Source organism: Peromyscus leucopus, chromosome 11 (genome assembly GCF_004664715.2).
Source record: "Peromyscus leucopus breed LL Stock chromosome 11, UCI_PerLeu_2.1, whole genome shotgun sequence".
NCBI classification, from domain to species: domain Eukaryota; kingdom Metazoa; phylum Chordata; class Mammalia; order Rodentia; family Cricetidae; genus Peromyscus; species Peromyscus leucopus.
Window position 1 is genome coordinate 41,368,044 of NC_051072.1, and position 16,080 is coordinate 41,384,123.

The 16,080-nt window shown below is 42.5% G+C and overlaps 1 pseudogene; it reads left to right on the forward strand.

Moving 5' to 3' along the window:
- The first annotated feature begins 14,922 nt into the window (after positions 1-14,922).
- Positions 14,923-15,695, forward strand: LOC114703374 (annotated as a pseudogene).
- Positions 15,696-16,080: the final 385 nt, after the last annotated feature.

Below are 16,080 nucleotides of genomic sequence, written 5' to 3' on the forward strand. Positions count from 1 at the left end.
GAGGAAACAGGATCACCTGAGTAATTGACCAGGTGAGGAAGCTGTGGCTTGTTCTGTCTCTCTGATTTTATTAATTATTAAGATTCATGCTACAGTAAGGTGCTTGCTTTACCTGCACAGGGATATGGAGTTCAGTCCTCAGAAGGCAGGTGAAGAAGCCTGGTGTTGTGGTATGAATTTGTAATCCCAGCACTGGGAAGGTGGAGACAAGAGGATCCCTGGAACTTGATAGCTGACCACCCTAGCCTACTATGTGAATATTGGTGAAATTATTAAGGCCACTCCATGTAGTTAAAAGGGAGGTTTATTTTGTGGGGTAACTTACAAGTGAATGGATAGTTTACAGAGTCTGCAAAAGGTGTGGCACAGTCCGGCGGTGTTCTCTGGAGAACTCTGCTCAGTCTACTTTCAGCGTCCAGGGTCTAGAAACCAAGAGAGCTGGCACATCTGGATCTCGGTTCTTCAGGGCCCTCTCTTGGCCCTGCCTTGTAGGCATGACAGTTACCGAAGCCTCAATGGGGGTTGGAACTTCCAGATCAATGCTGGAATGGCTACCCACTACAATGTGAATTCCAGGCAAAAATAAGCTGGTATGTCTCAAATGAGGTGGACAGAATGACATCCAAGGATAGAAATATAAGAAGCTAGTACATAAATAGATATTGAATATTATATGTATTAGGCAGATATATGCTAAAAAATGTATAGACTGAAGTGTGTGTGTTTATGCAAGCAATTTAATTAGATAATAATTTAATAATAAATAATATTAGATAATAAATTTAACAGCAATTTAATAGAAAAGAGGGACATGAATTTTAAAAAGAGCAAGGGGATGTATGGATTTGGAGGGAGGAAAAGAAAAGGAGAAATGATGTAATTGTACTATAATCTCTAAAAAAAAAGGCAGCATAGCATACATGATTAAATGCAAAATGGTACAGCTACTTTGGAAGGCATCGTTACAAAGCTACACAAAACTTACTCTACGCAGGCATGGTGGCACATGCCTGGAATTCGAGCACTTGGGAAGTATAATGAAGATCATAAGTTCAAGGCCATCTGGGCTCCATAGTGAACTGAAAGTCAGCTCAAGCTGCAGCAAGACCTTGACTCAAAAAACAAAAAAACAAAAAACACCAACCCACAAAAACCCAAAATCAAACGAATCTGGACACACTCATCATACAATACAGTAACAAAATCCTAGAGAGCTACCTGGATGAATAAAAAACATGTTCATTCAAAAACCTACTCATGAATATTTATAGCAGTTTTGTTCATAATTGCTGAAAGTCAGAAGCAATAGAGATGTCCTTCAGTGGATGAACAGATAAATACATTGTGGTACTAGTCTATCCAGGGTAGAATATTTTTTCAGCACTAAAAAGAAAGGAGCTGTCAAGCCATGAAAAGACACAGAGGAAACTTAAATGCCTATTATTAGGCAGAAAGCCAATCTGAAAAGACTCCAGCTGTCTGTTACTCTGGAAAAGACAAAATCCTGGAGACAGCAGCGTCTTTGTTACTTTTCCTGTGGCTGTGATAAAATGCCATGATGAAAGCCACTTAAGAGAGAAAGGATTTGTTTTGGCTCACAGTTCCAGGTTACACAGTCCATCGTTCACAGGAGTCACAGCAGCAGGGACATGAGGGGTTAGTCATACTGTGTTCACAGTCAGGAAGCAAAGAGCAATGGACAATGAGCTCATACTTCTGCTCAGTTTTATTTCTTTGCTCACACAGTCCAGGGAATAGTGTTACCTACGGTGCATAACTCTTCTTACCTTAATTAACAAAATCAAGATATTGCCCCAAGCTAATCCCTCACAGGCATGCCCAGAGGCCCACCTCCCAGGTGATTCTAGCTTCTTGTAAACTGACAAATAAAACCAACCATCCCTGACACTAAAAATGATCAACAACTACCTGAAGTTAGGGACAATTAAATGAAGAACAGAGGATTCTGAAGACAGTGAAACTACTCTCGAAGTATCATAATGGTGGCTGCATCACAGTGCATTTTTTTTTTCCAAACCGAGAGAATGTGTAGCAGCACCAAAACTAAGCACTAATGTGAACGGTGGACTTCAGATGTTTATGATAAATGTTAATGAAGGTTCATCAGTTCTCAAAACTATACCATTCAGGTATGTGTGAAGAGGTGATAATTGGGGTGATTATCCATGGGAGGGCAGGAAGATGCTCAAATGTATTGTCAAAAGTACTCTAAAAAGTAAAGTCCATTTTAAAATGTATATTGTAATGACTTGCACTAAATCTGTTCTCATACATACCCTAGATAGAATATGTTTTTTTTGGAGGGGGGAGAGGTGTCAATTGATGAACAATTAGTGATCAAATTTATATAGTTCAAAAGGCCAATAATTGAACATTTTTAAAAAAAATCCATATCTTAATTAGGTTTCTTAATTAATGACCAAAGTTAATTAGGCAGGAACCTCTTTAATGCAAGAAATTTGAGGCTGGAGAGATGGCTCAGCAGTTACAGGCTCTTACTGTTCTTGCAGAGGACCTGGGTTCTGTTGCAAGCACGGATACCAGGCAGCTCACCTATAATTCCACCTCCAGGTAATCCAATGTCTTCTGGCATCTGCAGGCACTGTACACAGATGGTACACATAAACTCACACACACACACACACACACACACAGAGAGAGAGAGGAGAGAGAGAGAGAGAGAGAGAGAGAGAGAGATACTGTGATGGTTTGAAAGAAAATGGCTCCCAAAGACAGTATCACTATTAAAAGAAGGTGTGGTCTTGTTGAAGGAAGTGTGTCACTGTGGGGCAGATGTTGTAGAATATTATTTTAAGTTGTGTTGCTTTGTTTATATTGCATTGGCTTAACCCTGTGAAGCTGTGTTACTTTGAGTATCTAAAACACTTGATGGACTAATAAAGAACTGAATCGCCAATAGCAAGGCAGGAGAAAGGATAGGTGGGGCTAGCAGGCAGAGAGAATAAATAGAAGGAGGAGTCTGGGGAAAAGAAGAAGTAACCAGAGAATGAGAAGAAGCTAGCCACCTAGCTACACAGGCAGCCACGGAGTAAGAATAAGATTTACAGAAGTAGGAGAATGGGAAAAGCCCAGATGCAGAAGGTAGACAGGATAAGTTAAGGAAAGCTGGCAAGAAACAAGCCAAGCTAAGGCTAGGCATTTATAAGTAAGAATAAGCCTTTGAGAGTGATTTATTTGGGAACTGCGTGGAAGACACCCCAGAAAGAGCAAAAACAAACAACAGGTGGGCCTTGAGGTCTCTTTTTTCAAGCTTCACTCAGTGTGACAGTCAACTGACTACCTGTTGCCTTCTGGTCAAGATGTAGCCAGCACCATGTCTGCCTTTATGCTGCCATGCTCCCCATCATGATGAGAATGGACTGAGCCTCTGAAACTGTAAGCCACCACCTCAATTAAATATTTTCTTTATAAGAGTTGCCATGGTCATGGTGTCTCATTCCAGCAATAAAAACCTAACTAAGACACATACACACACACACACACACACACACACACACACACACACACACACAAATAATAATAAGATAAAAAGTAAGACGTGTAAGCAAAGGATAGGAAATAAAGTAGCTATTTGCAGAGAGCTCATTGCCAGGAGCTGATGAAGAGGGAGGGAGAGTAGGAAGAAGAGAAGGGGGTGACGAAGGCTGTGACACAAAGAATCGGAGTGACATTTTGTATAAGATGCAAGCAGTGACAATGACATTAACTGAATACAAAATTTGCTTCTCATGGCTGAAACGGCATGAACCTTTGGGTGAGATCACAAACATAAAACTGAATCTGAGTTTCGTGGCTAAGTATGGACGGGTTGCAGTGCTGTGGCCAGACATGGTCTTGGTGAGTCCAGTCTAGTGAGCAGAGACTCTGTGGCCTGTGAGCCCTTTCCACACAGAGGTTAATCATCAGTGTGCATTCTGCCAGGTCTGCTGGGTCTTGCTGGTGGCATCCCAACATCCTGTTCTGTCTTCTCCCTCTCAGCATCTCTTCAGTATTGCTCAGGTCCCGTCCTTGGTCCTTCCACACTGACTCAGGAAAGTATGAACTCTACCACCATTTCACAGACCATCGGATCCGATGGATGGGGTCACCCTATTCCTGAAGCCCAGATCCTGGTTAACTTGTCTTAAGGGATCAGATTGCACATATTTTAGGCTTTGTGATTATATGGTCTCTCTCCCAGCTACTCAGACCATTGTGGTGTAAAAGCAGCTATGACCACAACACACATGTGAATGAGCATGGCTAAGTTCAAAAACATTTTATTTCTGGGAACTAAAATTTGAATTTTCATATAACCTTCATGTCATGAAATATTCCTTTTTTCTGCCAGCCATTTAAAAACATAAAAACCACTTTTACTTAGCAGGCTATATAAAAATACACACTGGATGGAATTTGGTCTGTGGGCTATGGTTTGCTGACCCTGCACTAAATCAGCATGGTCTAGTAGCATTTTCTGGGATGGTAGAAGTGTTCTATATACCTGCTAAATATAACTGTTAAGTACTTGAAACACATCCAGTATGCTTGAAGAATAAGTAGAACTTCTAAATTGCATTTAATCTTTGTAAATTAATATAAACAGCCACCTTTGGCAAGCAACAAGTAATCTCACTCTGGTTTTTTGAAAATATTTTTGTTAATGGTTCATATTTATTTTATGTGTGTGGGTGTTTGGTCGGCAAGCATGTATGTGCATCATTTGCTTGCAGTGCCCCCAGAGGCCGGAAGAGGGAGCTGGAGTTACAGTCGATGTGATCCACCATGTGTAGCCTGGCAACTGAACTTCGGTTTTCTACAAGAGCAGCCAGTGCGCTGAGCCATCTCTCCAACCCCTTATTTTTCAACTTCTAATTACATTTATTTATCTGCATATGCATGTGTGTATGCATGGGGTGGGGGAGCATGCATATGCACATGGAGTTCAGAGGACAATTTGCAAGAGTTGGTGTGCTCCTTTCAGCGTGTGAGTCTCAGGCAGGGATCAAGCTCAGGTCATCAGGTTTGGAAGTGGTGTCTTTACCATCTGAGCCATCCCCCTGGCCCTCGCTCTATTTGTGTGTGTGTGTGTGTGTGTGTGTGTGTGTGTGTGTGTGTGTGTGTGTGTGTGACTGCTGTGGGCTTTAAGATACAACCCTCTCATTTTGCCTTTCTTCATACCATTGCAAGCCAGAAAAGACGCTTAAGCGCTCTCTCCATGGTACTGAAGGGAGATTTACATCATGTTAAGTTCTTGCCCGCTCTGAGGCCTCACGCTCTGCTCCTCACTCACGACAAAGAAAACAAGGCAGTTTCCTTCTCTTGCCCTTTTAAACCATTGAAGACATGCTGGCAGGCTTGCTCTGTTTCTCCAGAGACCTTTAGGAAGTTATAAAGCTTTTCAGACCCTCTGGCTGTGTGTGCGAGACACAGTGGTCTCAATAACTGAGCCAAGTCTGGGGCAGGAGGTGCAACTACCTCTTCAGGGGATCAGAGGAGAGAGCCATTCCTGTATCAGGCAACACAGATCTCAGTAGTAATTTGTCTAAGAAAGATCCGGTGGTCCAAATTGGAGCTGGACTGTTGAGAACATAATGGGAAGTCTTCTAGGGACAGCTGGGAAATTGTGTCTTAATTTTTAAAAATATAACTGTTTGTCTTTGTTGCATGTGAACACAGGACTCTGTAGCACATGCCTTGCTGGACTTTGCATTGTATCTACTAAGGAAATTAACCTTGGAATGAAATTGACCATGTAGTAGGAGAGTAGTACTCAATGAAAGTACTGAGCTACTAGATCAGTCTCTTCCTGAAGCCAGACCTTCCTTCCAGCTATCAAGTTTGTAAGATGTAAGTCAACATTTATCCATCCCCCCACTTCTTTCTTACCATCCCCTGCCTCTTCCTCCCCTCCCCTCCTCTTTTTTTGAGCCAAAGTCTCCATATAAGCTAGCCTGGAACTCACCATGTAACCAAGCTAGTCTCAAAATGTCAGTGGTCCTCTTGCTCACCCTCCTAAGTGCTGAGATTACAGCTGGGAGTCACCACACCCACCTAAGTCAACATATTTATGAATGAAGTTCCTGTTCATTACAGTCCATATCATTCTAACATGTTGTCTTAGTTTGTTTTCTGTTGCTGTGATAAAACACCGAGCAAACGTAACTTGGGGAGGAGAGAGTTTATTTGGCTTACATGTCCTGATCCCAGTTCATCACTGAAGGAAACTAAGGCAGGAACTCAAGCATGGTGAAAGCCTGGATGAAAGAAGTGAAGCAGAAAAACCATGAAGGAATCCTGCTCACCGGCTCACTCTCCCAGGCTTGCTCGGTTTTCTCTCTTATACAATCAAGGGTGAACCTTTCCAGGGCTGTCCCTTCCCACAGGGAGCTAGCCCTTCCCTTACCAATCATTAATTGTGCAAATGACCCATAGACTAGCCTATGGACCAATCTGATAGAGACAACTGAAGTTTTCTATTCTCAGATTATTCTAGTTTTTGTCGAGTTGACAAAAACAAAACAAAAAAACTTTACAGTTTTTTCCCCTATTCTGTTCTACTCTATTTGATTCTAAAAAGCACACATTTCACCTCATTTTCAAATAATTGAAAACAAGCACAGACCTTACCGTCTACAGAATGATATAATTTATCTGGTAGAATTCTTTCTCAACTTTGGGGCATACAAAATAATAGCATATCTTATCTTTGGTGTGCCCTAGTTAAGAAAAACAACTTTCATTTGATGGTGTTTTAGGTTTAGACTTTGTTTTTCCTTTTCTTCTTCTTCTTCTTTTTTTTTTTTTTTTTTGTGTGTGTGGGGGGGAATATAGTTATGGCTGCTTAATTTTTTAGGTACATTTTTTTTTTCAAGTTTCATATGTAGTTGTGTGGACAGTGTATGGCTTTAAGTTTTAAAGGCCATGCTGAAGTAGCGTTTTCATGTTCTTTACAGCATGCTTGCCTGAATTTTAATACAAGAACAAGATTTCATCATTTGGCTTCTCTTTTGTAAACTAAAGGTAATAATGCAAAACATCATCCGGAACTGGAAAGATCACTTTGGGACATGAACCAAATTAAAGAAGATTGTTCAGATGTCTTCTGATACCACCCAGGTACTGAGTGCAATTCCCATGGCTAACACAGAAAAGAGGAGTGTTTACTTACTCTGTGCTCACTGCCTCCACTGTCCCCGGCTGCTGAAGGGCAGCTCAGATATGAATTGCATTTCTGATATGGTGAGTGTTCAAACATTTCTTCCTTTCATTGTAAAAATTCAGCATAATGCCAACTTACCACTATAGGTATTAAGTCACGAGCCATGAAGCAGAGCTAGAAAGATGACTCAGCCAGGAAAGGGGTTGCTGAGCCAGCATGTAGACCTGAGCATAGATCCCTAGTACCTACATAAAAATAGGAGCAAGACTAAGTCCAGCTGTAATCCTAGTGCTTGGGATCGGGGTGTAAAATAGGGGGATCCCTGGAGCTTGATGGCCAGACTGTCAAGATGAACTGATGAGCTCCAGGTTCAGTGAGAGACCCTGTACCAAAAAATATAAGGTGGACTGGGTTTGAACAGGACATCCAGTATTGATCTCTGGCCTACACAGGTATACCTGAATATGTATACACACACTTGCACATAAATGTGCATATATTCATGAACCCATACAAGCCTCCAACTCCTAACATACACAGTTTCTATACAATCATACACAAAGTCACCAAACAAATTGCAGTCCCTCCCCCATCAATCATGAATTAAGAATATGCCTTAGAGGCTTGTCTACAGCCCGATCTTATGGAAGCATTTTCTCAATTGAGGTTCCTTGTCTCTGATGACTATACCTTGTGTCAAGTTGACATAAAACTAGCCAGTACAAGAGTATATGGCCTCTTTCTGCAACTAGAGAAGTTAGAACCATATATAAGAATTCTTGACTAAATTGATGTAATAGTTTTGCTTTTGAAAGTGTTGACAGATTTATGCAATCTTTATTTAAAAACCCAAGATGAAGAGAAAGGAGTGTGATAAAGGGATTTTAAAGAGACAGGGTAAAAATAATCAAGAACACATTGGAAGTAAAGAATAATGAAAGGGAATTTACTCTCCTAGTTAATGTGATTCAGTAACCAAAGCAGCACACATTGCTGAAGGAAGCAGATTGCTCACTGTAAGGGATTTGGTATCGTAGATATTGACCCCAAACTGAGTACATGTTAAAAGTGGCATGGAAAATTGGTGAGAACAGTGCAATTATTGAATAAATGATATGGAACAAATGGATACCATTTGGAAAAACAAAGCTAAACTACCTTTATCTGAAATAAATTGCAGGGGGTGTGACCTTTAACGCTTTAAATACTAGAGATAAATGTTGACGGGCAAAGTTCCTCTTTAAGCAGAAATGGCAAAGGAAGGTTTTAGCTAAGTGGAAGATGGAGTGTCTGTCTTTTTCCCTCCTCTACATAAAAGTGATAAGAAAGAGTATTTTGGAAAAAATTAAATCTGTTAGAAAGAAAAAAAAAAGCACCGTCAATGCACCAGAAGTTGGTGAAATCTAGGAATATGGAACACAGAGTCGGGGCAGAATTGGGAGAGACTATAGCTAAAGCAAAAAATTGGTGAGGCATTTCATGGGTGAGATATGATCCTCTCAGGAAGACCCTGAGGCCACAGTTTCTGGGCCAGTAGCACCTGGGAGTCTGTCTAAACACCAGAGCCTGGAATCCCACTGTGAACCTATTGGACCTAAAATCCTGGGACCCAACACCCTAGGCTGTAACACTGCTTCCATAGGTCTAGTGTGCATCATGCCTGCCTTCCTTGCTCATAGTCAAATACATGTGCTGAACAGGTTCTATTGTGGTCAGTTGAGCATGTCTCCATTCCAAGGAGCTGGGAGAAGAGGCCTCCACTCCACTGTCCTAAACATGGATCAAGGATTAGTCAGGGCATTTACTTTCAAGGTCAAATCTTAGGAATGACTTTCAAAACTCAAGCTCTTTCTCTATAGAAGTTCCACCTTATTGATTGGGGGGGGGCGGTCATTGGGCAGAGCTAGAGGAATCCTTAGTCTCTTGATACCAGCAGAGTGAAGGAAACAAGATTTTTCTTCCTCCCCAGAACGATTTACAAATACATGGTTCTCTGAAGAAGTAGTTTTTTTTTTTTAAAGGGGGGGGTCACAGCGTTTTCTTGGGACTGAAGCATTAAACCTATGCCTGTGTTTCAGATGACTTCTAGTATGTGGGAACTGAATCTTCTCATTTGGAAGTGAAAAATATTCACCTTGCTGTCTGTTTGACTAAGTTACACATCCCTGTGAATGTAACACCTGACAGTAATAACTTAAAGGAGAAGTAATTTATTTGAACCCATGGTTTCAAAGAGTTTCAGTCTGTCATGGTGGCAAAGGCATAGTGGAATAGCTCAGAGTGTGGTAGCAGAACCTGTTTGCATTCTAGGGGGCCAGGAAGCAGAGAGCAATGCAGGAATCAGGCAAGGATAATCGACCCCCAGTCAACTGCTGCGGTCCCTACTCCCACCGTGACTCACTTCCTCTAACTAAGCCCTGCCTCCTAAGAGCTTGACTTGCCCACAGTAGCTCTTTGGCTGGGGAGCATTCAAACATGAGGCTGCGGGGGATATTTTCAATTCCATCTATGACAGTATTTTCCCTTTGTTGCCCATTACACTATCTGTATTCAGAGCTCTTCTTCTCTAGCATGTAAATATGCAAGCTATAAAGCAAGGTATCCATGGAAACTTTTTCTACTGGACCATGAAAAGAAATGTGCTCAGTTCGGAGCTTCTGTAGTTTTCTGTGAAGAGTCAGCGAGTAAATATGTTTGGCTTTGTACAGTTCTTTGTGGCAACTATTCAATTCCATCACTGTGGACACAAAAGCAGCTATAGATAAGTTTCCAGAGACGATGCATCAAGGAGCAGGGGTGGGGTTGCTCTGAGAAAACCATCTCCAATGGCAAGTGGCAGATGTGCTGAATTTGGCCCCTGGGCCATAGCCTGCCCGTCTTGGTTGAGAGGAGAATGTCAAACTCAAAAGTGAGCAGATGGGCCACAGAGGTGGCTCAGTGGGTAAAGATGCCTGCTGCCAAGCCTCACTGGGACCCATCTTGTGGAAGGGACAGAAGCAACTCTCACAAGTTAGCCTCTGACTTCTACTCATGCACCATGGCAGCATAAGCATGAGCATGAGCGCGCGCGCGTGCGCGCGCGCACACACACACACACACACACACACACACACACACAGAGTAAATAAACAGATATAATTTTAAAAGTGAGCCAACATCTAAGAAACAAATATTGAAAAAGCCTATCAATGCCTGCCCTGCCTCATTTGTGAGGAAAAAGTTACTAGAGGAAAAGAAGAAAAAATGTTAAAGAGCTTTAGATCCCCAGCAAATAGTTGTATTCCCACAAAAGAGCAAGTGCATGTGAAACAAACAGGAGTCTTGAACATGATACAAAAGATAGACACAGCAATATCAAAAGCCGAGCTGAATCCCTGAATGAGGTGGAAGCTGGAAGCTCCCTCCTTCGTAGCACAACTGGAAGACAAAATGCAGCTAATGAGGCAGTGCCTGAGGCCCAACAACTCTTGGAGAAAAAGATCTAAGAAACAGAAAAGAAATAAACATAGGAGTCACAACAGATAGCATCCTGATTGATTGGATTACCACAAAATGCAAGTCACCTGCCCATCAAAATTCATAATAACACAACCTTTACAGGAGAAACTGTGGACCAGCGTAGAGTTAGCTGTCTCCAGAACACAGAAGATTCATACAAAGTGTTTTGTAGTCCACGCAGAAAAATGGGCAAAGCACACGGTGAAGTGATTCACAAACAGAGAGATGTGAGTTTCTAAATAACTTACACCAGACACCGTGGCCACAAACAAAGGTATCTCATGGTTTGACCATTTAGGGACAGATAATATATTTGCACATCTTTGGTTCAAATCCCCTTTCTAAAAGCTATCCAAGTACCCATTGATCAGCCAAAGATGTTCTCTTTTCATCTTTTGTGGTGGTATTGTGTTCCCCAAAATATTGTGCATTCTAATAAACTTATCTGGGGTCAGAGAACAGAACAGCCACTAGATAGACATAGAGGCCAGAAAATGGTGGCACACACACCTTTAATCTTACCATTCCAGAGGCAGAGATCCACTTGGATCTCTGTAAGTTCAAGGCCACACTGGAAACAGCCAGGCATGGTGACTCACGCCTTTAAATCCAGGAAGTAATGGCAGGAGACAGAAAGGTATTTAAGGCATGAGAACGAGGAACTAGAGATGGTTAAGCTTCAGGCTTTTGAGAAGCAGTTCAGCTGAGATGCATTTCCGGTCTGAGGAAACAGGATCAGCTGAGGAATTAGCAAGGTGAGGTGGCTGTGGCTGTTCTCCTTCTCTGATCTTTCAGCGTTCACCCCAATACCTGGCTCCAGGTTTGTTTTTATTAATAAGACTCTTTAAGATTCATGCTACAATCTTTGTTATATATTAATGAAAGAAGACTCTTGGATTTCATGGCAGAGATCAGTGATTTTCATATTCTCATTGTGTCCTCATCACCTGAAGGGTCCTTAAATCATGATTATTGGGCTGGGAGATGTCTCAGAGATGTTCAAGCATGAGGGCCTGAGTTCAGATCCCCAGCACCCACATAGAAAGCTAAGTGGAGTAGATGATTTTAACCCCTGGGGTGGTAGTGGGTGAGGAGGAGCAGTTACAAGCATATTCCAAGCCTCTAATGGCCAGCTAGTCTCACCAGTCAATGAGCCCTAGGTTTAGTTAGAGGCACTATCTCCAAAAACAAAATGAAGAGTAATAGAAAAAAGCAGTTAAAGTCAGCCTCTAGATGCACACACACACACACACACACACACACACACACACACACACACACACACAGATGTTCAAGCATGAGGGCCTGAGTTCAGATCCCCAGCACCCACATAGAAAGCTAAGTGGAGTAGATGATTTTAACCCCTGGGGTGGTAGTGGGTGAGGAGGAGCACACCCACCCATACCTGTGCACACACAGGCACATGGCTCGCGTGCGCACACACACACACACACACACACACACACACACACATGCATTTATACATACACACATAGATATCTAGACTACTGAAGATGTTGACCAGAGGATACAAACTGTAGTCACATGACCCAGCAAGTTATTAGACCTAAGGTACAATGTGAGTCATGATGGAGGTAAATTTGATTTTTGAAAATTATCATAGAAATGTATGTGCATATAAAATCATTACACTGTATACCTTAAATACATACATTTTCCCTGTCACTTAAATGTTTCAAATCTTTAAAATTAGAGTATGAGCCATTAACTATAAGATGGACAAGTCTGGGGTCTCTGGTGTATGGCAAAGATGGTAACAAATACTAATCACTCTGATCACAGTAAACATTATGCAATGCATGCACATATCACATAATCACAATATTTATTAATGTGTATGTGATATTTGCCATTAAACATTTTTAAATAAAAAATTTTTAAACATTCAGATTACTGAATTCTGCCCTCTGAGTTCCTGACACCCTAAGCCCTGGTGTGGGACCCGTGGCTGTAAAATCCTAGTTCCCAGGTGACATTTATGGTGCCATTCCAGGAATCCATACTTTGAAAACAGGAAGTCAGGAGTTTGGTAAGCTTCTTCCATTAAAAAAGTGAATATTTCAGGTTTTGTGAGCCATGGAGTCTCTGATATGACTATCCTGTTCCTGTAACTGATCGCTGTGACATGATTGATCAGCATGTGACACCATGGACTTGTATTCCAATACAGCACTATTGAGCAGCTAGCCAGGTTTGCCCCCATGAAATAGCCTGCCAACTCCCCAGATAGGTAAAGAGGATCCAGGCAGAAGAGCACACATCATAAACAGATGAAGTTTAAACTGTGGATTCTAACCTGAGAAGAATGGACTTACTCATCACTCGTCACCCATGTCCAAAATGGGCTTTTGGTGACACTAGGCACAGACTGGCTTTCACTGGAAAGTCTGCCTGAATGGTAAAATGCAGAAAGAGAAGAAGGTGGGAAGGAGACAAAGAACCTCACTCTCAGTGTACTAGAGATTACCAAAACCACAGACGACAAGTTCAGTGCTGGCTGAGGAGGCATTTAGCTAAACGGTTCTCATGGAAACCAAGTGTACCCGTTGCATGAGAAATAGCTGACGGGACCAGGAAGGGGGCTGCTTGATCCTGACAGGTAGCTGCTAATTAGCAATCAAAACCTAATTGAGATTAACAGCTGTTTTTCTAATACAGTTACTAACGGGGAGGCAGAAATGACAGGAAGACCATCCAAGCTCTACGAACCGCATTCCCACATCAGAAAGCTGGCAGGAACAGAGCGGCACACCGAGCAACAGGAAGATGAAAGTGCGCTGTGTACACAGAGCTGAGCTGACAGGCCAGAGAGGGCTGGATCCAGAGGACCAATTAGGGCACACGCACCAGGGCTGGAGGCAGATAAAGGGGGGCAGGATGCGAACAATTCAAGAACATCTATTCACTGGCTGCTGGGACTGAGCCAGAGCCTGGCTGCCATGGAGAGAAGGGCACGTTGGCGCCGCTCTCTTAGCTGTCAGCACAGCCCTTGGGTTAGACCGGCAAGCCTTTCAAAAGCTCTGTCTGAGTACTTTCTGAGCATCACCTCTGCCTGCAGAAATATCTGTGTCGCCCCACGGGACTGAACCTGCGACATTTCCACCAGGTGAGGCTTATCAAAGGGTTAATCTCTCTTTGACACGCTTTCAGTGGGTTTTCTTTCGCCAATGCAGTCTCGGTGAAGTGGCTCTGAAAGAGCTCCCTTAATTAGCACCGCTAACAGAACCAGTGGCTGCCACCAGAAGTCTAGGAGAGGACTAGGGGAAGCTTAAATACAGAACAAAACTCAACCAATATGGTTCAAGGCTGGTAGATCAGCTGTCCCAGACAATGGAACCTACACACACCTCCAGAAATATGTAGCACCTCCTACGGGCTGGGTGCTAGACTAAGTATGTGGCTTACGTAACCGTCATAACACTGCTACTGAGTCCCTTCATCTTGCAGAGGAAAAAGCAGATTGTTAGAAAGTGCCCCTGGTTTACAAGGCTGTGACAGAGCCGGAGCTGAACCTGGGTTGCCCAACACCTCTGCTGCAGCCCAGGGACACCGCCCTTACCTAGAACCTCGGTGGACATGCTCCAGTTCAGACCTGACCTGGTCTAGCACCTGCCCTGGCACCTGGATTAGCACCAGACCTGTACTAGACCAGACCTGTCATTCCTGTGCCTGTTATGTCTTCAGAAAACTGCACTTTTCTCTATCCCCTCATGTAGAGAGATGCCACACAGATACATTAATAGTTCATCGATATTAAGAGCAGAGGGCATCTTGCAATAACAAGAATACTGTGCATTTCCCCGTGCAAAGTGCAAGGTGGGGAAATGGCCTCTGTTCAATGCTTTTTCAGTCATCAGCTGTTTTTCTAAGTGTAGGCTTATTTACAAGAGAAACCTTGTTTATTTTTCTTGCAACTCTGCCACAGGCCATTTTCACAGCCTTAATCCTTCCTGTTTCATCACATAGCCGCTGCTGTCTTCAAGTGATAATTGCTTCTTTTGCACCATTTTTTTTCCCTATCACCCTCTTTCTTCAACTTCTAACTTCTGAATGTATTTCAGTTAAAGCAGCCTGGTTGTTTCCAGACTGATGGGTTCTGCAGCACCCTCTCCCTCTGCTCCTCTCCTGGACTCTTTTTGTGGTTGTCCTGGAAAGCATTTATTCCGCATATACTTAGCAACTAGAAATCAACTCTCACCACACCGTAGGTGGAAATGCAGATTGGAAAACAGTTCGGCAATTTTTTTGCAAACTTAAGCATATAATTTCTTTGTGACCAACTATCACACTCCATAAAGAAATAAAAGTGGTGCTTCCTCTTTCCAGCCAGCGCCGAGCAATGGGCATCTCTCAAGACAACTGGCACAAGCGCCGCAAGATGGGGATAAGAGAAAGCCCGACCACAAGAAGTGGAAGTATGAGCTGGGACGGCCTGCTGCCAACACGAAGATTGGCCCTCGTCATATACACACAGTTCGAGTCTGGGGAGGCAATAAGAAGTACGGTGCCCTAAGATTGGATGTGGGGAACTTTTCCTGGGGCTCTGAGTGTTGTGCTCAGAAAACAAGGATCCTTGATGTTGTCTACCATGCATCCAATAATGAGCTGGTCTGCACAAAGACCCTGATGAAGAACTGCACTGTGCTTATCGACAGTGGTATGAGTCTCACTAGGCACTACCCTGGGCTGCAAGAAGGGGGCCAAGCTGACTCCTGAGGAGGAAGAAATATTAAACAAAAAACGATCAAAGAAAATCCAAAAGAAATACGATGCAAGGAAAAAGAACACTAAAATTAGCAGTCTTCTGGAGGAGCAGTTTCAGCAGGGCAAGCTTCTTGCCTGTATCACCTCAAGATCAGGCCAGTGTGGCAGAGCAGATGGCTATGGGCTAGAAGGCAAGGAGCTGGAGTTCTATCTGAGGAAGATCAAAGCCTGGAAAGGCAAATAAAGCATCATTCATAGCTCATGTAATAAAGGTGTTTATTGTTCTATATAAAAAAAGAAATAAAAGCATATATTGACAGGAAAACCTGTATGCAAAATGTTTAAAAAATTTCTGTTAATATTGCAAAAGCTAAGAACAACTCAAATGTCCTTTAAATAAACGGTAGTATAAAAAAGAACATTACTCAGAGTCAGAAGGGAATGAGAGAAGATACAAAGCTAAAGTCAGCATGATAAAGCTATTTTTTTTTTTCTGGTTTCAATTCCATCATGATTTTTTTCTCTTTTATGGTGGATAAATGAATAAAAAATAATTGATTGTGGATGTGTAAAACTCTAGCAAAGCTCTGTTGCTTCAGAACGGCCCTTCTAACCAGGTAGAAGTTGACTACGATGTACAGTGTTTGGGGACGAGGCAAGTGTTTGAGTGGATT